Below are 10,000 nucleotides of genomic sequence, written 5' to 3' on the forward strand. Positions count from 1 at the left end.
CGGCTACACCGAACATCCGCATGAGCAGAATAAACAGTTCGTCGGCATGTGGCGCAGTCATGTGATCCCTGAAGCGTTTAACTGAAAAGACACACAACTGATAGTCATCTTTTTAAAATCTAGATAATCATCTTTAAATCTAGTCAGTCATCTTCTTAAAATCCAGATAGTCCTCCTCCTTTGAATCCAGATAGTCCTCCTTCTTTAAATCCAGATAGTCCACTTCTTTAAATCCAGATAGTCCTCCTTCTTTAAATCCAGATAGTCCTCCTTCTTTAAATCCAGATAGTCCTCCTTCTTTAAATCCAGATAGTCCTCCTTCTTTAAATCCAGATAGTCCTCTTCTTTGAATCCAGATAGTCCTCTTCTTTAAATCCAGATAGTCCACTTCTTTAAATCCAGATAGTCCTCCTTCTTTAAATCCAGATAGTCCTCCTCCTTTAAATCCAGATAGTCCTCCTTCTTTAAATCCAGATAGTCCTCCTTCTTTAAATCTAGATAGTCCTCCTTCTTTAAATCCAGATAGTCCTCCTTCTTTAAATCTAGATAGTCCTCCTCCTTTAAATCTAGATAGTCCACTTCTTTAAATCCAGATAGTCCTCCTTCTTTAAATCCAGATAGTCCTCCTTCTTTAAATACAGATAGTCCTCCTTCTTTAAATCCAGATAGTCCTCCTTCTTTAAATCCAGATAGTCCTCCTTCTTTAAATCCAGATAGTCCACTTCTTTAAATCCAGATAGTCCACTTCTTTAAATCCAGATAGTCCACTTCTTTAAATCCAGATAGTCCTCCTTCTTTAAATCCAGATAGTCCTCCTTCTTTAAATCTAGATAGTCCTCCTCCTTTAAATCTAGATAGTCCACTTCTTTAAATCCAGATAGTCCTCCTCCTTTAAATCCAGATAGTCCACTTCTTTAAATCCAGATACTCCTCCTCCTTTAAATCTAGATAGTCCTCCTCCTTTAAATCTAGATAGTCCTCCTCCTTTAAATCTAGATAGTCCTCCTCCTTTAAATCTAGATAGTCCTCCTCTTTAAATCTAGATAGTCCACTTCTTTAAATCTAGATACTCCTCCTTCTTTAGATTTAAAGAAGAGGACTATCCGGGTTTAGATAGTCCTCTTCTTTAAATCCGGATAGTCCTCTTCTTTAAATCTAGATAGTCCACTTCTTTAAATCTAGATAGTCCTCCTCCTTTGAATCCAGATAGTCCTCTTCTTTGAATCCAGATAGTCCTCTTCTTTGAATCCAGATAGTCCTCTTCTTTGAATCCAGATAGTCCTCTTCTTTGAATCCAGATAGTCCTCTTCTTTGAATCCAGATAGTCCTCTTCTTTGAATCCAGATAGTCCACTTCTTTCAGTCCAGATAGTCCACTTCTTTCAGTCCAGATAGTCCACTTCTTTAAGTCCAGATAGTCCACTTCTTTAAGTCCAGATAGTCCACTTCTTTAAGTCCAGATAGTCCACTTCTTTAAATCCAGATAGTCCACTTCTTTAAATCCAGATAGTCCACTTCTTTAAATCCAGATAGTCCACCTTCTTTAAATCCAGATAGTCCACCTTCTTTAAATCCAGATAGTCCACTGCTTTAAATCCAGATAGTCCACTGCTTTAAATCCAGATAGTCCACTGCTTTAAATCCAGATAGTCCACTTCTTTAAATCCAGATAGTCCACTTCTTTAAATCCAGATACTCCTCCTCCTTTAAATCTAGATACTCCTCCTCCTTTAAATCTAGATACTCCTCCTCCTTTAAATCTAGATAGTCCTCCTCCTTTAAATCTAGATAGTCCACTTCTTTAAATCTAGATAGTCCTCCTCCTTTAAATCTAGATAGTCCTCCTCTTTAAATCTAGATAGTCCTCCTCCTTTAAATCTAGATACTCCTCCTCCTTTAAATCTAGATACACCTCCTTCTTTAAATCTAGATACACCTCCTTCTTTAAATCTAGATACTCCTTTAAATCCAGATAGTCCTCTTCTTTAAATCTAGATAGTCCTTCTCCTTTAAATCTAGATAGTCCTCTTCTTTAAATCTAGATAGTCCTTCTCCTTTAAATCCAGATAGTCCACCTTCTTTAAATCCAGATAGTCCACTGCTTTAAATCCAGATAGTCCACTGCTTTAAATCCAGATAGTCCACTGCTTTAAATCCAGATAGTCCACTTCTTTAAATCCAGATAGTCCACTTCTTTAAATCCAGATAGTCCTCCTCCTTTAAATCTAGATACTCCTCCTCCTTTAAATCTAGATACTCCTCCTCCTTTAAATCTAGATAGTCCTCCTCCTTTAAATCTAGATAGTCCACTTCTTTAAATCTAGATAGTCCTCCTCCTTTAAATCTAGATAGTCCTCCTCTTTAAATCTAGATAGTCCTCCTCCTTTAAATCTAGATACTCCTCCTCCTTTAAATCTAGATACACCTCCTTCTTTAAATCTAGATACACCTCCTTCTTTAAATCTAGATACTCCTTTAAATCCAGATAGTCCTCTTCTTTAAATCTAGATAGTCCTCCTCCTTTAAATCTAGATAGTCCTCCTCTTTAAATCTAGATACTCCTCCTCCTTTAAATCTAGATACACCTCCTTCTTTAAATCTAGATACACCTCCTTCTTTAAATCTAGATACTCCTTTAAATCCAGATAGTCCTCTTCTTTAAAACATTATTTTAATATTGGAAATGGGGCAAAGTCTGTGTGCATTCAGTGAGTTCAGCTTTTCCATTGATTCGGCTCTTTTGAATGCATTTTAATGTTGAGTACTTTAGAGCAAAATCTGTGGGGAAAAACCCGTCTCTGGGCTTCGACTTTCAGCAGCAAAATATTCCATTAGATCTCAAACGAGCCCCAAAAATGCAGAGAATAAAAACGGGACACACTGTTCATGTGCTTCCTTCAGAAACGTGAGGGCACACATGAATACGTCGACTCCAACAGAAACTGGCCCACTCTGAGAATTCACACACACACTGGGGTATAAACACACACTCAGAGGCCTTGTGAATTACAGAGAGGGTTGGCTGGGGGGGAAACTTCCACTGGAGGATATTTATAGAGGGCCCGAGTCTCTAGAGAAAGACACACACAAACAGATATTTCCCCTTGTTCCATCTTGGAACATTACAATAATTCTGGGTATAATTCCATTTCACCCACAGAGCTACTGTACTGTATGTTGCGTATTACTTTATTCTAGTCTACGTAATGCTGCTGATTCTAATGTATGGACTAATGTGTTTTGTCCTGCATTCAATTCTATTCTGCATGTACTCTATTCTATTGTATCTACTGTATTCTGTCTGATTTATTCTGTGTATTGTAATTTGTTCCGTCCTCCTCTTTTCTATCCTGCTGTGTTATACTCTATTCTATCTATCGCACTTCGTTTTATTCTACTGTTATATACATGCTACTCTACTGCATTTTGTAAGTACTGTATATTGTCCTCTGTGGAGTACGATACACAGAATAGTGTACGACACGCAGAATAGTGTACGACACGCAGAATAGTGTACGACACGCAGAATAGTGTACGACACGCAGAATAGTGTAGTGTACGATACGCAGAATAGTGTACGACACGCAGAATAGAGTACGACATGCAGAATAGTGTACGACACGCAGAATAGAGTACGACATGCAGAATAGTGTACGACACGCAGAATAGTGTACGACACGCAGAATAGTGTACGACACGCAGAATAGTGTAGTGTACGATACGCAGAATAGTGTACGACACGCAGAATAGTGTACGACACGCAGAATAGTGTACGACACGCAGAATAGAGTACGACATGCAGAATAGTGTACGACACGCAGAATAGTGTACGACACGCAGAATAGTGTACGACACGCAGAATAGTGTAGTGTACGATACGCAGAATAGTGTACGACACGCAGAATAGAGTACGACATGCAGAATAGTGTACGACACGCAGAATAGTGTACGACACGCAGAATAGAGTACGACATGCAGAATAGTGTACGACACGCAGAATAGTGTACGACACGCAGAATAGAGTACGACATGCAGAATAGTGTACGACACGCAGAATAGTGTAGTGTACGATACGCAGAATAGTGTACGATACGCAGAATAGAGTACAATACACAGAATAGTGTACAATACACAAAATAGAGTACGACACAGAATAGAGTACAATACACAGAATAGAGTACGATACATAGAATAGTGTACAATCCACAGAATAGAGTACAATCCACAGAAAAGACGAACGAAATAAAATAAATACTCTGCATATTACAATTTATTTATATTTCGTTCAAGTCTAATCTTCTCTGTGTATTATCTGATTGTCTCCCACCGTGTTACATTCTATTATTTATAATATTATATTAAATATTAATAAAATATTTGCATTGTACTCTATTCTGCGCGCCGTACTCTATTCTGCGCGCCGTACTCTATTCTGCGCGCCGTACTCTATTCTGCGCGCCGTACTCTATTCTGTGTATTGTACTCTATTCTGTGTAGTGTCCTTTGTTCTATTCCATTCCTAGGGTGAGTCCAGCCTAGTAAGAGACTTAGAAAATAACCTATAAATTATGATTTATTTATTTATTTTTTTACTATGGATTTGACGACTGATGGCATGAACAAATTGGGGCCATGCGCAGGATTTAGCTTTGCAACATTTCCAATGAACAAAATTTCATCTTCATGCTAATGTGCACTTACTCTAACGAGCTAAAACAAACATTCTTATCAGATTTTTATTGATTTAAAGTGACAAAGTGCGCTCTGTGAAGTTTCCGGGTAAATTTCAGAAAGTATACTTTTTCGCTGCGCCAAGCAATTTATAGTCACACACAGTATCACTGTTTGAGTGTCGCCATCCATTTCGTTTACGACTACACGCTACGCGGCGCCTGCCTGCAAACAAATAACTCGCCTGAAGAACATAGCGGGAAAGTGATTGCGCAGGAGCTGAGTGAGACGCACGAGCGTCGGGGTCTGCGAGAAGAAAATATGACTGGGAACAAGGCGAAGGCCTTGGAATTAAAAAAGGGGATTTGCATGCAGTGCTTTCAGCTATCCATCATGTGAACTGTAGCTAGCACAAAATATGTATACACTGTGTATACACACACACACACACACACACACACACACACCCCCAGAACACTTGACTTCTATTGATATAGACAAAGAAAAGAGAATAAAGAAATGCTGAGCCTGAACATACTTGAATGGTAAAAGGTTTGATGTTTAATGTTTGGTGAAAGATAAGTGAAAGTAAGTGCTCAAGGAAGTAAAGTCAAGCAGAACAAGCAAGAAGCTGCCATTGTGGCAAGACACTGAAGTGGTGCAGCCTGTAAAGAAGGCCTGGAGTTCGCTAAGAGACTTTCACAAATGTGAAACTCTCTACCACGCAAAGCTCTGAGGGACGACAGATCAGAAAAAATAGTGCTACCGAGAGTGCCGAACGTCGGCTGCTGTAGTTACAGATGCATTTAAAGTTGTGAGCCAGAAAGATGAAATTACTGCTCGAATATGGGGCTTTTTACACCTGGTGACTTCATGTGTTTTCTGTGATCCGATAGCTATCCGATGGTAAAAAGACCAGGTCTAAATGCCCTCAGAAACGTTTTCGAGACGGATATAAATCCGATGGTACAAACCCCTTCAGGAGGTGGTCTGGGACGCGTTTCAGATGAAACTGGACAGGTGTAAATGAATGTGGTTGTTCAAGCCACATACGTCAGCGCTATACTCCTCCCAAACGGAAGTACGTCACTCGCGAGTGACTCACGAGTCGCGCATCGCGCCAGAAACAAACAGTAAATGCTGTTTTTTGTACCATAACCATCGTAACAATTTTTTTCGTCTACTTTTTGATTGCGTTCTGAAAACCGCACACACCAAAACGTGTTCCATTTCAATTAACCCGGAAATGAGGTAAAATATATTAGCATTTTGGGTGGGAGTAGAAAGATCGGATCGATATCCTATTCGTTGAGATGCGTTTATGTGGCCTGATGTAAATGGAGCAGTTTTAACAAATCAGATAGCTATCGGATCAGAGACAACACACGAAGTGACCAGGTGTAAAAAGGCCCTATGTCCCTTAACTGCTCCAGGGGGCCGTGTCATGACCTCTGACCCCAAATTCCAAACACAATGGACTATGCAAACACATCCTACTATAGGTTTAACCCTCCAGAGCCCACAGCCCCAGAGTCTTGTTTTTCTCTTGGATGAAAAACTCATGTTTGGTCTAAATGTTTACAGAACATTCATTTCAGGTAGCTCCCATTTAACCAAAGGAATGGAATTTGCTTGGAGTTTGTTTATAATTTGGGTTCGGCGGTCCTGACACAGCCCCCTGGAGCAGAGAGAGTTAAGGGTCTTACGCAAGCAGTCATTTTATTATTCGGTGTTGTATCTTTGGAAGCGGATGCATCTGTAACTACAGCAGCTGATGTTCGGCACTCTCGGTAGCACTTCGCTGATTTTTTCAGGGCTGTCGAGCCTCAGAGCTGTGTGTGTTAGAGCTTTTTGAAGCTGTCTTTTGTAACTCTGTGAAAGTCTCTTAGTGAACTCCAGGCCTTCTTTCCAGGCTGCACCACTTCGGTGTCTTGCCATAATGGCTGCTTCTGGCTTTTTCACCTCTGGGTATCAAAGACTAGCTATGTTGTTAGCCCTTAAAGCTGAAGTCATGATATTTTCTTTGAACTTTTCATAGAAGATATTAGTCCTGATACTTATATCATCTTAAAGCTTAAGGCAAATTTTGGCTCCGTTTTGCATTTTAAACTCCATTGATGAAACAGATAAAACGGTTAGGATGGACGGAAAAAGGATATCATCGTCATCATCACCATCATCATCATCATCATCATCGTCGTCATCATCATCATCGATTAATACCTGACAGAACTATGGTACCTATTGTGGTGGAAGAGACTTTCCCCTGCTGCTGTATCATTTAAAATGACAACACTTAAAGGTGGGGTCTCCGTTGTTTGAGAACCGCTTAAGAAAACTGAGTCGGAACGACAAACTAAACAAAAACAAAACAAACGTGTAGCCAACGAGCAGAAAGGGGCGTGTCTTGTCAATATGCAGCGGAGAGAGTGTTCAGTGCGCATGTGTGACATTAGCAGAAAGCGGTTTTAACATTGACATGGAGGATAAAAACAAAGAAAGGAAATGTATGTATGTATGTATGCGTGTGTGTGTGGGTGGAGCCATCAATACAGGGGTGGGACCCATTTGGGTTAGGGGCGTGTTTGTTTTGGTGATTTCAAACGTCAACATTGGCTTTCAAACAACGTACACCCCACCTTTAATAAACTTCTCTTGACTGCCCTTAAGGAAGAACATCAGACTTTCAGTAGAGTAAAGAAGGGATGCCTAAAAAAAAAAAAAAATAAGTAAAAAAATAAGCTTTCGGTCACAGTTACAAGGAACATTTACGAGTCCAGAAGAAAAAAAAAAAAAAAAAAAAAGAAATCTGCAGCTAGCTACTCGAAATCATCAGGTGTTTAAATTGCTGCCACATCTGTTCCTCCATCTGTGAAACGACGAATACTGCAGAAGCTCCTAATAAAAAACCCTGCAAATGCAGACAGCGAAGTGGTTCCGCCACGACGACGACGACGCCAAGTAAGTCCTCGGGACAGCCGTCTGTTTGTGCTTTCCAGAACTCGGCGTTTCCTCCAAATGTGTTTATCACAGGTGGCAATATCGTCGGATGCCAAAGGCCAGCTGTAAACCGGATCAAGTGGATAAACTGATCTTCCTGGCTAACAATCTGTGACTGTCAGTCTGCGAGGCTGTTTCTCTTTTACTATCACTTTTAAGACTAGGATTTTGTTATAGTACTTTGTTGTTTTTTTTTTTTTAAATCATGCCTAGCCGATATTCGTGAGGAGCTACTCCGTGATTTGCCTTGAAACAGGAACTATTTTCAGCGCCGCTGTCAAAAAATTCATTCCACACCATCTGATAATCATGAAGGAGAAGTCATCAACGCCGTCTCGACGGTATTTACATCACGGACCGTGATTGAGCAGGAACTTGTATCGGTCCATCAGTTCTATTATTCATCCATAATCAGAAGCTCTTGTGCTCTACAATAGTGATCTGTCCTCTGCAATCAGGATGTGAACGTGGAACGCGTTATTAACGCTAACCGTCCTGGATTTTCACACCCATGTTCGTCAGCATCCACGTGCCTTCTCTGGAATCAGTAATGACACTGTGAAAGGATGAAGAGCAAACAAACATCACAGTGTCTGCCTCTGAAACACTGTTTATGGACAGCAGGAGAATCCGTTAATCCTGGTCAATAACTGTTTGGAACGAGCAACCACCAAGTAAACCAAGTGAACATCACAGGTTTCTTAAAAAGGGTGAAGCTATGAAACGAGGGATGCATCGACACTGTAGTGTAAAACCTGGTGACTCAGGTTCTCAAGTGCTTGCAGAGAGACTGCTCTCTAACTCTCCCTCTCTAACTCTCCCTCTCTACAGTATCTCTCTCTAACTCTCCCTCTCTAACTCTCCCTCTCTACAGTATCTCTCTCTAACTCTCCCTCACACGCTCTCTCTAACACTCTCTCCCCCTCCCCCCCCTCCAACTCTCCCTCTTTATCTCTCTCTAACTCTCTCACACGCTCTCTCCAACACTCTCTCTAACTCTCTCTCTATCTCTCTCTAACTCTCTCTAACTCCCTCACCCTCTCACGCTCTCACTCTCTAACACACTCTCACTCTCTAACACACTCTCACTCTCTAACACACTCTCTCTCTAACACACTCTCTCTCTAACACACTCTCTCTCTCTCTCTAACACACTCTCTCTCTCTCTCTAACACACACTCTCTCTCTCTCTAACACACACTCTCTCTCTCTCTAACACACACTCTCTCTCTCTCTCTCTAACACACACTCTCTCTCTCTCTCTCTAACACACACTCTCTCTCTCTCTAACACACACTCTCTCTCTCTCTAACACACTCTCTCTCTCTCTCTCTAACACACTCTCTCTCTCTCTCTCACACTCTCTCTCTCTCTCTAACACACTCTCTCTCTCTCTAACACACTCTCTCTCTCTCTAACACACTCTCTCTCTCTCTAACACACTCTCTCTCTCTCTAACACACTCTCTCTCTCTCTAACACACTCTCTCTCTCTCTCTCACACTCTCTCTCTCTCTCTAACACACTCTCTCTCTCTCTAACACACTCTCTCTCTCTCTAACACACTCTCTCTCTCTCTAACACACTCTCTCTCTCTCTAACACTCTCTCTCTCTCTAACACTCTCTCTCTCTCTAACACACTCTCTCTCTCTCTCTAACACACTCTCTCTCTCTCTCTAACACACTCTCTCTCTCTCTCTAACACACTCTCTCTCTCTCTAACACACTCTCTCTCTCTCTAACACACTCTCTCTCTCTCTAACACACTCTCTCTCTCTCTAACACACTCTCTCTCTCTCTAACACACTCCCTCTCTCTAACACACTCCCTCTCTCTAACACACTCCCTCTCTCTAACACACTCCCTCTCTCTAACACACTCCCTCTCTCTAACACTCTCTCTCTCTCTCTAACACTCTCTCTCTCTCTCTAACACTCTCTCTCTAACTCTCTCTCTCTCTCTCTAACTCTCTCTCACTCTCGCTCTCTCTCTCACTCTCGCTCTCTCTCTAACGCTCTCTCTCTAACGCTCTCTCTCTAACTCACTCTCTCTAACTCACTCTCTCTAACTCACTCTCTCTAACTCACTCTCTCCCCCTTAGCAATTTCTGTGTGCATGTGATTCACGGCATTCTGCACTCGTTTTTAATGCCCAAACCCACCGATACCACTCAAACCAATGCTCAAACATAAAAAATGTAAAAAAAAGAAAAAAAAAAAAAGAATCTATCATTGGGCTACTTATAATTGTAAGAGAATGCTGTAGAACCTCCACTTGATATTTTCACAAGCACGCTACGCTTCAATCAATAAATAGAACCTCTAGATATC

At 41.0% G+C, this 10,000-nt stretch overlaps 1 protein-coding gene across 1 annotated transcript in view; it reads right to left on the bottom strand.

Moving 5' to 3' along the window:
• The window catches only part of gpat2 (glycerol-3-phosphate acyltransferase 2, mitochondrial), a 148,068-nt gene that overhangs the window by 115,548 nt on the left and 22,520 nt on the right, over positions 1–10,000 (bottom strand). The window lies entirely within an intron of this gene.

This window comes from Tachysurus vachellii, chromosome 11, assembly GCF_030014155.1.
Source record: "Tachysurus vachellii isolate PV-2020 chromosome 11, HZAU_Pvac_v1, whole genome shotgun sequence".
In the NCBI taxonomy this organism is placed as follows: domain Eukaryota; kingdom Metazoa; phylum Chordata; class Actinopteri; order Siluriformes; family Bagridae; genus Tachysurus; species Tachysurus vachellii.